The 12,970-nt window shown below is 32.8% G+C and overlaps 1 protein-coding gene across 4 annotated transcripts in view; it reads right to left on the bottom strand.

The window, feature by feature from the left end:
- The window catches only part of LOC106716164 (protein TANC2), a 148,869-nt gene that overhangs the window by 18,011 nt on the left and 117,888 nt on the right, over positions 1–12,970 (bottom strand). The window contains exon 2 of one of the 4 annotated variants that reach the window (XM_045680048.1): positions 2,446–2,476. The exons of the other annotated variants lie outside the window; for them this stretch is intronic. The gene's annotated coding sequence lies outside the window, so the exon portion shown is untranslated. The remainder of the gene's footprint in view (positions 1–2,445; positions 2,477–12,970) is intronic. 4 annotated transcript variants of the gene reach the window in all.

Genomic DNA, 12,970 nt, shown 5'->3' on the forward strand with positions numbered 1-12,970 from the left:
TTTATGATCCACAAAAATGTAAATGTTTTGATCTAGTCTTATTTAAATTACTACCGACGAATTTTTTTTTAACATTGAAAATACCAGCGCTTGACTAAATACAACTAAAATGTGAATATACCAATAAACTAACCGTAGTCACTTACATTGATTTCTAAGTATACAGTCATTGTATGTGGTTTATGAATTAGAACCTGGATACTAGAATGTGAATAGAGTTCCACCACAACGACGCTTTGTCTGATGTACCGTATACTAGTTGTCATTTATCATGTGAACTTGGTTATGGTTTGAAATTTTATTTAATGTTGAAAAATTTGATTAGTGTACCTGTTGCTATGGTAACTTAATGTTCCACTAGTTCACGAGAACAACGCAACCAAAGCGTGATCAGAGAACAAATGTTTAAAAATTAATAGGGACAGCAAAACAAAACTTATTTGCAGTTTGATATTTTAAGTTCATAAAATAAAATTTATGTAACAATTTTTTTTTTGTTAAAATCTGTAATAACAAGATTTTATTGAATAAACTATTGTGTATTTAAATATAAACGCTTCGCTATTTAGTCTGTGGGCCTAGCATGAACATTGATGACAATCACTATCGGATCGTCATCAACAAAATTTGTATGAACGCCATCGTGTGTAAAGTACACCAAAAATGTAATATTAATTTTACGAAGGGGATTCAAATATTCGTGCTAGACCCACTGGTATCACCATTCGTCCGTGTCCATACCGAGGACAATTAATGCGCTTGTAAAATTAATGACAGTTAATTAGCTCGTTAGCTGTAATGTTACACCGGGCGTTACTCACTTCCCTTTGACTAATGATCACGAATTCCTGGTAAATAAATATTCTAACATAGAATTTCACTGTGATGAACTTGTTTGTATTGTTGTCTCGTTTTATCAAATAGAATGAAAGGGATGGTAATCTATATATATATAAAAGAAAGTCGTGTTAGTTACACTATTTATAACTCAAGATCGGTCGAACTGATTTGACTGAAAATTGGTGGGCAGGTAGGTTAGAACCAGGAAACGGACATAGGATAATTTTTACCCCGTTTTCTATTTTTTATTCCGCGCGGACGGAGTCGCGGGTAAAAGCTAGTATGTACTACAAATGTTAAAGCGTTAAAATGTTGAAGTTCATTTAACGTAACTTGTAATTGATTTTAAAACCAATTAAACCGTCGAAAAATTTATACAAATACAGAAATGTTAATATGTTTTGGTAAGTCATAGATCAGAGATGGTAAACCTTTACGCATGGAAGTGACGTTTTCCTAAAGAAATTTTTTAATATGTGTATATGTGTATGTGTATATTAAAAATTTTTTTCTGGTCCACCTAATTAAAAAATTAGGTGGGCCAGAAACTCCAGATGGGGAAGACAAGTCTTAGAATGGAGGCCACGAAAAGTCACCAGGAGCGTCTGGCATCCACCGTCCAGGTGGACCGACGATTTAGTTCGCACAGCGGGATGTCGTTGGAGACCATTACCCCATTATATACATGCATGTTTGTTTGAAGGTATCTCCAGAACGTCGCACCAGACATTGATGACTTTTGGTACAGATGTATAACATAGTCTTGTAGAACACATAGGCTAATTGTTAAGTTTTTTTAATGCCGCGCGGACAGAGTCGCGGCCGTTAGCTAGTTATTAATAAGTTTCTGAAATTAATATTGTTGCTATTAATAATAATAATTTACAATACTTTTTTTTATTAAAACAGTAGCGTTATCAGATTTATTATATCCATTTATATAGTTAAATGATCAAATTTTGTTAAATGGAAAATGATTAAATTTCGTTTGCGATTGACCGAGTTAATAACATAGAGAGACCTGTTATTTGGTTAATAAATACTTGTATCAAAATTTGCATATCAAAAACATTTATCTGCAGTAACGGATTTATATCGAAAAAACTATTATAATCAATAACAATTTGTATCCTATTTTTTTAACTAGATGTCAAACTGGTTATAATTTTTACTCGACTGATAAAGGGAGTAATGTTTATGAAGTATTTAATTTTAATCTTACTATACATACATACATATAAAATTTAGTATAAATATAGAACACTGTCTGGAAGATGAAGTAAACTACTTATTTTTTTTTAATTTCTCGCTGTCTATGTCGCAGGCAAAAGCTTGTTAACGTATAAAAGAAAAAAATAAGGAAAAACATTTTCTTTTTTCTGGTTTTCAAACACACTTCTTATTTATGAAAATTTTAAAATAAAAATTATAATTTATTTTGCGGGATATCGTTAGTGTAACCCAAAGGATGTTTATTAGAATTAATTTGTTGGGTTCATTGCCCTATGTTAGAGTTAAGTACACCATATGTTAGAGTTAAGTTACGGGGTAAGTTAAGCGTAAACCAAACGGTGAGTCAGTTTGTAACTATTTAATTTAACTCACAAACGACGTCGTGTCGCCTACACTCTGGTACCTATAGCAGAAGAAAATGTTATCAATATAAAAAAAAAACATAAATAAACGAAACATTTATCTGTAAAAATAACGTAATAATAATACATATTAAACCTTTTTTAATCCCTTTGTCTTTTTGTTCCTTACTAAACTATTTGCAGCTCATTTTATATTATTATACACAACAATAGCTAGCTGCTGCTTAAGTCTAAAACATTTATCGCTCTATAACAATATGACGAAACAGATATTAAAAAGTGCAAATAATTTAGAGATAAAATTCCGGAAGTAATTTCTGAGGTCGCGAGAGTCAGACCCATGAACTGTGAGTGATATACATTATTAATGATATCACTGTTTATTTTATTTAAACGCATAAAGTATATTAAATAGAAATTTTGCGATCTTTTTACATTACTATAGTCATTTATGCAAACAAAATTTTGATCCGTACGACACATCTGAGTTACATAATCTTTGTCGTATGTCAGTTTTGACGTTTCCAAAGAATAAAGAATGGTCCGTGGGCGAGTTGACAGGTGCACTTACTGGCATCGAACGCGGGCCATTGTACTCATATTATGCTATTAGCCGCGTTATTAAGATGGAAAGTCGTGGGAACTTATGCTTAATTTTGATATTAATTGCTAGAGTGTTCTTGTGTAGCGTTTTTATGTTGCGTGCTTTGATCGCTGTTATTAGATATAATTATGTTTTGGAATACGTTATTTTACTGTAACAGCCCGATGAATCGGTTACTTGACTAAGGAAGTCAGAATTTCCTTGTCTACTTCTTAGACAGTGATATCACGTCTAAAGACTGAGTTTTAGGTACGAACTAAGTAATTCGTCTTTGTTTTACTTTTCATAGTGTCCAGAATTCGGAAGGTTTTTGGTAACGATTATCAACAGCGTAAGTTCGCTACCGTAACGTAGGGAATGTGATTGTCCGATTAAATTATGTCCCGTACCGTTGTCCGATAGTACACCACTTAGCGGCCGCCGCTCGATCGTAAATCCCTCGCTTCTTCCGTGGCTGACTTGTTGCTTCGTGACTCAGTTTTGGCGGATCCGACATGATTCCAACATAAATCGCCTACTATTGATACTCGAAGATATAACGAAAGAAAGGTAGATACATTCCATTACGTACATTTATATGCTGGATAATTACTGAGAGGTTTAGATAGTTATTTCAAAAATCAATCGAGATCGTTCACAATGATTATTCTAAAGTATTTACACACTGTCCAATATGAAGATGAATACACATTACACGTAATACGTAAAATATGAACGTAATTGTTCAGAATCTACTAAAAAAAACTTTCTCAGGACATTCCAGTTCACTTTCGACTTACATTCGAGTTACTGTAGTATCACCGTAACCTGTGCTCATTTCGTGATGAGCCAAGATGACAATCGGGGATGTGATCGTGAGTACAAATTGTAAGACAGCTTGGTTTCAACACCACGACTCACCAGGTGACATCGTGGCGATGGTATCACTGCGGTGGTGACGTGCTTAGCGCCGACAGGAAAAATAACTGTCACGGTCATGGTACCGTTATTTTTGATAAATAAATAAGTACATATTTATTATTCTTTACAGTTTTTAAATGAAAAAAAAAAAAACTAGTTTCTTAACCATAAGAGGAAGTTAAACTTTCGTAAATGAATTAACAAGAAATATATTTACCATTTATATTATATTGTACTTCTTATTACTGGTATACCTTAAATATTGGTTGTGAATACTCGTAAGAGCCAATTAAATTGGGGCGCGGTTCTATTTAGGCATGGACAATGTATTGGCTCTAATGAGGACCTGACCGGGCCACAGATAACGTCGACTCTGACGAAACTACTGCTCCAGTGGAAACTTACGTAAGTGTGGTTTATTGTTTTATTTTTATAATAAGACTTATTTAAAGAACTCAAGATAGTGGTTACAATAATTATTATACTATTACTATGAAAATGCACTTTTCGCCTCAATGAAAAAATAAATGACATGTGTTTGACATTAATTTCAAACATGATGTTTCTACTCTTACTAACAAACTTAGAATCTTTATTGTTCACAAAAGAAGACCTTAGGCGTTTTTTCTCTTGCTAAATTTATACTAAGGGTGGTTCCCTTAACCGTAGTATTGGAACAATTGGCAAAGAATAACTTGATATACCAACAATATGCAAAATGTACAAATGCTTTGCACAAACGTACAAATGTCGTTGCACAATTTATGAAGCCCTTGGTATGCGAATCGAGATTATCTCCTTGTGTGAAGCCGATTACAAACCGCAATCGTGTGAAATAAAAGAATTTACTCTCATTAGCAGGCGTAGAGCCAATAAACAGTAACTAAATACGTAATAGCATTTATAAATATACTTTTGAAAGCTTGGTTTTATTTTTTTCATATAATATAATAACAAGATATATGTACTTATATTTTAATGATAATTATGGATATAAGACGCTGTATTCATCTTACAATGGATGGCAATAAACAATACTAAGGTTTTTATATATTTTTTAAACTAACGTTTTGCCTCTCAGGACTTCAACCCATAGAAATATTTGTTAGACATTCGCATGCTCATAGCATAACTTTGCAAGTTAATGTTTTTAATAATATCCCAGTACATTTCACAGGTGCTTGTACCACTTTGATTGTGTACAATTGTATTCTTAATTTGCAACATACATCATCGTGTTGGTACATTTCGATCGCTCGCTGCGTGAAAGCATTTGATTTATTACATCTCGTGGATGCGTACAAAGCGTGACTTGTATATTGAATTTAATTTCTATACGTGGTAATGCGTGCTAATGGTGCGGTAGCATATTTACGGGGCTTACGTGATGGTGTTTTGACTATGAATAATTACGTGCTTTCTTTATTAAGATCTTATTTTCACACAGAATGAAGCACACTTTTCGTTAATTTTCCAACTAAAAAAAAAACACAGTTTCTGGTAAGATATCTGGATTCCGCAGTAAACTTGTTTAGGCTTCTGGTGGGAAGTAAATAACTTGAACTTATAAAAAATGAACGTTGATTCAATTTAACGTAATCATCCATATATTATTCTATGATTAATACTTCAATCTTGCTTTCGTAATATGTCGATGTTATTTCTTTAATTTGAATTAATGACCGTTATTTATAATACATACAACTTTAAAACGCAACTATCAAATACATATAATGACTACGAATCCTAATATGTAAGTAACCACACAATAGCGTAACTAATTTGGTCATAAAGCCAATTCGCCTTGTCATAGATGCAAACATAATCAAGGCTTCGATTCAGCCATCAACATACTAATTTCTAACACGTAAAAGACATTTTGAATTAAAATGTCAGCTGGCAAAGGTACCGGCATCTTACCCTTTATGGTAACTTGTGTAAGTCCCCGATTGATACTGCCGGTTTTGTAACGGATAAAGTAGTGTATACATTGAACGATTGACTTTAAAAAGTAATTCATTTGTATTAGAAAGATACAGAATGAAAACGTCAAAAAAAAAAACAAAGGATTCTGAAAGATAGTGTTTCATCGTTTTACTTTAAAGCGTTTTAAAAAGATTTGTTTAAATTAACCGGCGTTTAATATGCATACCTTCAATATAAGTAAAAATTTTATAACAAAACAAGCAAACAACAAAAGTAAAAATTTCAAACTATAAACTGAAAATCTATTACGTATCAAATATTTACGTAAGATAATAAATTTTATCTTTATACACAACATTATTACATGTGTAAATGCTCCTTTAGTTTAGTGTAAGCTGACGGAAAAGGAGCGAACATAATCTTCACAGCAACACAGATATTTTTCGTCACATGAGACATCACGATTAGCATAGATTTCGTTAAATATTAATTTAACGGCACACCATTACGGATTTGAAACTGTTGTAAGCTTAAATTAATCCATAAAATCTGTACTTGTAATAAACCCATATAAGATAGGTACATATTAGGCATAAAAATTGGAAAATTTCAACCACCCAATTTACTTTTAAGAAAACCCTGTGTTCTTATTGTATTTACTTTATTAGGAACTAGGTCGTATTTTCTATAAAGACATGAAGTTTCATATTTCGATGTCAAAATTGTAAGTTATGATTATTTATTTTATGAGCCATAGATATGTAAAGTCTTATAACACTATAATTACCTTATTTTATTAAGCATGACTATAAATATTTATTTTTCAATGGCCGTGTCTTGAGCTAGTTATTTTACAGGTATAGATATTTCATCATCAGCTCACTATACGTCCCCACCGAGGGGCCCAGTGCGGGTTGGTTGACTTCACACATATCTTTGAATTTCTTCTCAGATATGTGCATATGTGTGATGTACATATGTAAATCGAAAATCACATTGGTATATGGTGGGATTCGAACCCAGGACCTGCAGGTTGCAAGTCAAGTGCTTAACCCCTGAGCCACCGACGCTCTAGATATATAGATAGGAACAAAATGATATTTACATTACAGTTTCAGGAGCCATTCGAAAGTAGGTCGATGAAAGTTAACTGAGAGTTAAATGTTTAAACGTTCACGTAAGCAACGTGTATAAATTGTCTCAACTTTACTTTGATAACGAGTATATTTCAGGATTTAATTAAAATTTTAATTAAAATAATTACTTTGATTGAGGTAAATTAAGTATTGTTGAGACACTTAGTAATTAACTCACCGTGATTTTCTGAGACCAAAATCTCTTTATTACATATCTTCATCCCTGTCATTACCTTTGAAAAAACAGAGATAGCAATATTTCAAACGGAGATTTTGGTCACTGTTTGAAAGGATTATAGAATGGTTAAGTAACATTAACTTTTATTTCTTGAATTCATTCGTTCATTAACCGTTCATTTACTGAGTGTTATCAGAAAGTCAAGTGAAATCAAAGCTAAGTAACTTTCAATAAATAAAACGCTTCGATTTCAATGATTAATTGGAGTTCGTCGTCTGGTGGCACTTAACTATCAGACTAAATTTCACGTTCAACGCTTCAAATCCATATCGATTTAAAAGACTTAATTTAAATAAAGAACAAAAGAATATGTCTCTGGTGCCTACATATTAATTTTTATTCTTAAAATAAAACTTACTTATTACCAGCATGTTGTATCATTTATCTTTAGCCTTTTTTGGTCTCTTCGATTTAAAACCTGTAGCTTATCCAACCTTATTAAAGGTTTAGGATGGCTGATTTATTGAAGATTTTAAAATGGCGTCATCATAAAATATCGGGCATTTGAATACAGTTTCCGTTTGGAAGTTAAACGTTTTATTAAAAAAAATGACTAATGGATTGTATTTTTGTAAAAAGTAAACATTGCCTGAGTTCTTTGGTCGATTTGCAGCTGTGACTAAAGTATGTTTAGCTAATAAATTATTTGACAAAATTTATTGGTTGTAATTTCTTTGGTAACACTTTCATAATTTTATAATTTTAGTAAAATAATTGTGTAACATTTTCATAGAATAATCCAGCCAATAATGTTGTATTTATTCTATAATGGGGAGAAAAATTGAAAGCTCTAAGTAGGTGGCTAGAATCTAGAGTTGACTGTCATCTGTCAAATTTTCTACAGATCATTTTAACGATTTAAAAGTAATCGTTTTTTATTTTTTTACTAAAAACTAGCTGTCGCCCGTGACTACGTCCGCACGGAATTTAAAAAAAACATATAATAAGTAGCCTATTTGATCTTCCAGACTATGTTCTGTGCCAAATTTCATCAAGATCCGTTGAGCCGTTACGGAGATACCTTCAAACAAACATATGTCCATCCATCCATCCATCTAAACATTCGCATTTATAATATTAGTAAGATAATTTATGAACTGTCCTAAAATAATAATCTATTTTTTAATTTATTGAGTGAAATTTGACGGAAGTCGTTGCTATGACTACAATCCAGCAGACTGATATCTTTCCACTAGGGCCGATTGAGTTCTCAAAATCTTATATATATAAAAAAAGTCGTGTTAGTTACACTATTTATAACTCAAGAACGACTTAATCGATTTGACTGAAAATTGGTGGGCAGGTAACTTAGAACCAGGAAAAGGACATAGGATAATTTTTACCCCGTTTTCTATTTTTTTATCCCGCGCGAACGGAGTCGCGGGTAAAAGCTAGTAAAAAATAAATCCCAGTGGTCCGATTGATTATATGGATTCAACCGAAACACAGATAAGACTTAGAACTGAAAGAGCTTATTGATTTGAACTTATGCCGCCTTATTATAAAACGTGGTCTAACAATAAAACCTGGTTTAAACCTACATTCGAAGTGGTTTATTTAAAATTCATATTACAAAACTTAGTTTAACGTTAAACCTGGACTATCTATGGTAACAACTTTAAACCATTGCGTTCCCAGGTTTAACTATTTAGACCACAGATTTAGACTTATGTCAAAAGTGTATCGGACCTTATCGGATTTTTGTTAAAAATCTGATTTGGTTAATTTAATGGACATGGAAGACATTGAAGATATTGAAACATCTCCAATATTAGAAATGTCACGTCAACCTAATAAACGTCGAGTTCGTTTGGATCCTTTTGTCGAATTGTCGAATGAAGATTTAAGACAAAAGTACCGATTTACTAAACGTTTTGCGGAAAAAATAGTGGATCGAAAAAGTAACGCACGATTGTGCGACTAATTGACGCAGTATTTCCTAAAATATTAAAAATTAAATAATTCTTCCGGATCAAAGAAAGTTTTTAAACGTAGTAGTAAATGAAGTAGGTAATTATTTTTAAGGTAATTATTTTTTAGGTAATTAATTATTTACTTTCTTCTCAGAAGTCCAATTTGCAGATCATTTTGCATATCGTTGATCCATTTTCAATTAGTTTATTGACAATTACACACGTAAAAGCAAAGATCGCGCGGGGCGGGCACTTTCGAAAGAATTCCGTTTGACGTGCTTTATTCTATTCCATTTTATATACATACCCGATAAAAGATAGCCAGATGTTACAACTTTCGCAGAAACGGAACGTTTATTATCGAATGACATTTAGTGAGCGAATGATTATCTGTCATAATCGATTGACCGTGGTTCAAATTCTTAGTTTATGAAGTTCTGCTTTGGTCTACGTTTTGTAATACGGATTCATTTAGACCATGGTTTTAGAGATTAAGCTAGACTACGTAGTTCGGGTTTAAACCAGAGTTGTTGAGATTTTTTGTAATAAGGCGGATGCTGTTTTTTTAATCCAAATAATTAAAAACTTTTAAATTACTCAACTTAAAGTTGCACACCGTAAAATTATCATCTTATTTAAAAAAGTTAAGTAAAGAAAGTAATCTTGATTCTATAAAGGATTTTAATGCCCAATTACGAATGGAAGCGAAGCTATAGCAAATAAATTGCTATCTAAAAAACGTTTCACGGACATCAATTGTATATAGAAGTTTGTGATAAACAATCTTGAAAGCAGACCGCCTGTTGCGGTGAGTTCGATACCCTACATTTTAATTGGCTATCGAATATAAGTTCGTTTATTTAGCTAATTATCTGATGTTAAACACGATACGCGATAATACGTTAAAAGCTATTATATTTTTAATTTTTAATTGATTAAAAAGTTCGTTCTTTTTCTCCCACCTGGGGTAAAGATAGTGATCACTCGTTTTTTATAGATATATTCCTAATTATGTCAATTATGTTCCGTTCAAGATGGTAAAGTTTCATTTAAAAACAAGGTGAATGAGAGTGGAGTTTAAACGTGGATTTTACACAATTAACTCACTAATGTTTTCAAGTATGTTTATTTTATTGTAGACTTACCGTTGCCCGCGACTTTGTCAGTATGGAATTTAAAAAATAAGCCTCTAATATTAGGTCCTTACATATGAAATTGGCGTTTTGTATGGGAGGAACAAAAAGTCGAATATTTTTTAATATAATATATTTAATTAATCAAAGTATGAACCATTATTTTCTATGCACTTTTGCCATCTCATAGGTAGTTCATTGATCCCTTTACTAAAAAACACCAGTCGGACGGGAATCAATAAAATCTTTGAAGGCGATTTGGACTGCCCCATCGGAGTTGAATTTTTTCCCTTGCACGAAGTTATCCAAATTTCGAAAAAAAATGGTAATCTGTTGGAGCAAGGTCCGGGGAGTACGGAGGATGTCTTAGACTTTCCAATTGAAGCTCTTCTAATTTAGTAGCCGTCTGTTGCGCAGTGTGTGGTCTAGCGTTGTCGTGAAGCAGCAGTGGCGAGGAGCGATTGACCAGCCTAGGTTGTTTAGCCGCTAGCTTTTCCATCATGGTTTGCAATTGCTGACAATAGACATCAGCCGTAATAGTCTGGCCAGATTTGAGAAAACTGTAATGAACAATACCGGCACTAGTCCACCAAACGCTTACAAGTAACTTTTTTGGGGTTAATTTTCGCTTGGGGCAGGATTTGGCTGGCTGGCCAGGATCCAACCATTGCGCTGAGCGCTTCCGATTATCGTAAAGAACCCATTTTTCACCACAGGTAATGATTCGGTTTAAAATACCTTCATTATTGTGCCGGTTTAGTAATGTAACGCAACAGTCGACGCGCGTTTGCCGGTTTGCTTCAGTCAATTCGTGAGGTACCCACCTTTCAAGCTTTTTAATCTTCCCAATTTGCTTCAAGTGAATTAAAACAGTTTTATCACTAACATCGCAGCCTGCAGCTAACTCGGACGTGGTTTGCGATGGATCCGCTTCCACAATAGCCTTCAACTCTTCATTATCAACTTGAGTCTCAGACCGTCCACGGGGCTTCTTCTGCAGATCGAAATTTCCAGAACGAAAACGTTGGAACCAAAAACGAACTGTGTTTTCTTTTGCAACACGACCGACATACACATTATTCACCCTTCGAGTCGTTTCCGCAGCACTAGTGCCACGGCGGAACTCGTACTCGTAAATAATGCGATATTTTAAGTTTTCCATTTTGTAAAATGAGTGACGCAAACAGAAAAAAACAGAAGAAAAAAAACAAATGAATGACGGTCATCGAACCACAAATACATGAGTCTATAGCTGTACAAATTTTAATTTGGAATTCCTTACCAAAGAGGAGAAATTCGTGATTAAAGTGGCCAGTACGAAAAACGCCAATTTCATATGTAAGGACCTAATATTTCTGCATACATCAGCTATCTTATAATACAAGTACCGTCAAAATCCGGAGATTACATACAGACGCTTCAATTCTATTAATTATATATGTAGATATGTTTCATCAGTGGAAATTCACATTAAGCTATAACTTTAACACTTAAGTTAAGGTAGGCGTTTCTATCCTTTTGAGTACAAAATCAGGTGAACTCATAGTATATTTATGTTCCATAAAACAAACAGCATTTATTATTTAAATTTTGAAATAGTTACAATGTTTAGCAATATTATTGGTAAATTTATGAATTGTATTACAATATTGTTGCAATAACTGCCTACGATATGTGTGTGGTCTGACATAGAATTGTTTCATTGGCTTACTAAACATCTGAATATCGTAAAACTCTAATATACACATAAACAAGATTTAGTCGTAAAACCTAGAGAACTATAAAGTTCTGTTTTGTCTATGATAGGACATAAGACTTCTTTTGTTTATTGTTTCGATGAATAATTCTATTGCAATCGACATCATTGGCTATGGATTGTTTTACGTAATTATAATTACAAAACTTGAGAGGTGTCAAGGGACACCCGGATGGAACGAAGTTCCTTTCTATTAATTGTGAAGGAACCAATGTTTATTCTATGAATAAAAAACTTAAGTCTTTAGAAGAAATACATTTTATTTCTATGAATTTTCGTTATATATTGTCACGTCGTTGCCATGGTGAAGTAGCGCTCATTCGTCGTTAACATACTTACTATAGCAAAAAGTGTCGTGACAACTTTTCGTAAGAATTTTTTCCGTCTAGCCCCCTTTCACAACGCGCGATATGGAACTTCGTTCCAAAAACATATTGTGACAATAAAAAAATATATTTTTTGTACATTTATCGATACGTAATTAAGACTTTAGTAATAAATAAAAAAAAAAATATATTATAAAAATTTACATAATATCTAATAACAATGTCAAGTGTAAATATATGACAGTTGCTGTCACTGACTTATACTTTGACAGCTTATATTGCTTTGCATAATTTGAAGATTACTTTTTAGCAGATTAGATAGATCGGATTATACTGTGAAGTGAGTGGTGGCGCCACTGTCTTAAATACAGGCCGCTCATTGGCTGAAATTTTGTTGTGAGTGGTGTAGTTCGAATTTTAGCCACTTATCCGTCAGTTTTTACTGTGTTGACAACACTTTCCGTTATAATTTTAAAGTGTTTTTTAAATCAAGCTATACTGTTCGCATTTTAAATCGAATGTCAATTGTAAATTATCAATTAAATACGAGATTAATTCAAGTAGGACGTACATTCAGATGACAGAATTGTGCTAAAATTGAAG

The sequence above is a fragment of the Papilio machaon genome, chromosome 11, assembly GCF_912999745.1.
Source record: "Papilio machaon chromosome 11, ilPapMach1.1, whole genome shotgun sequence".
Classification (NCBI taxonomy): Eukaryota; Metazoa; Arthropoda; class Insecta; order Lepidoptera; family Papilionidae; genus Papilio; species Papilio machaon.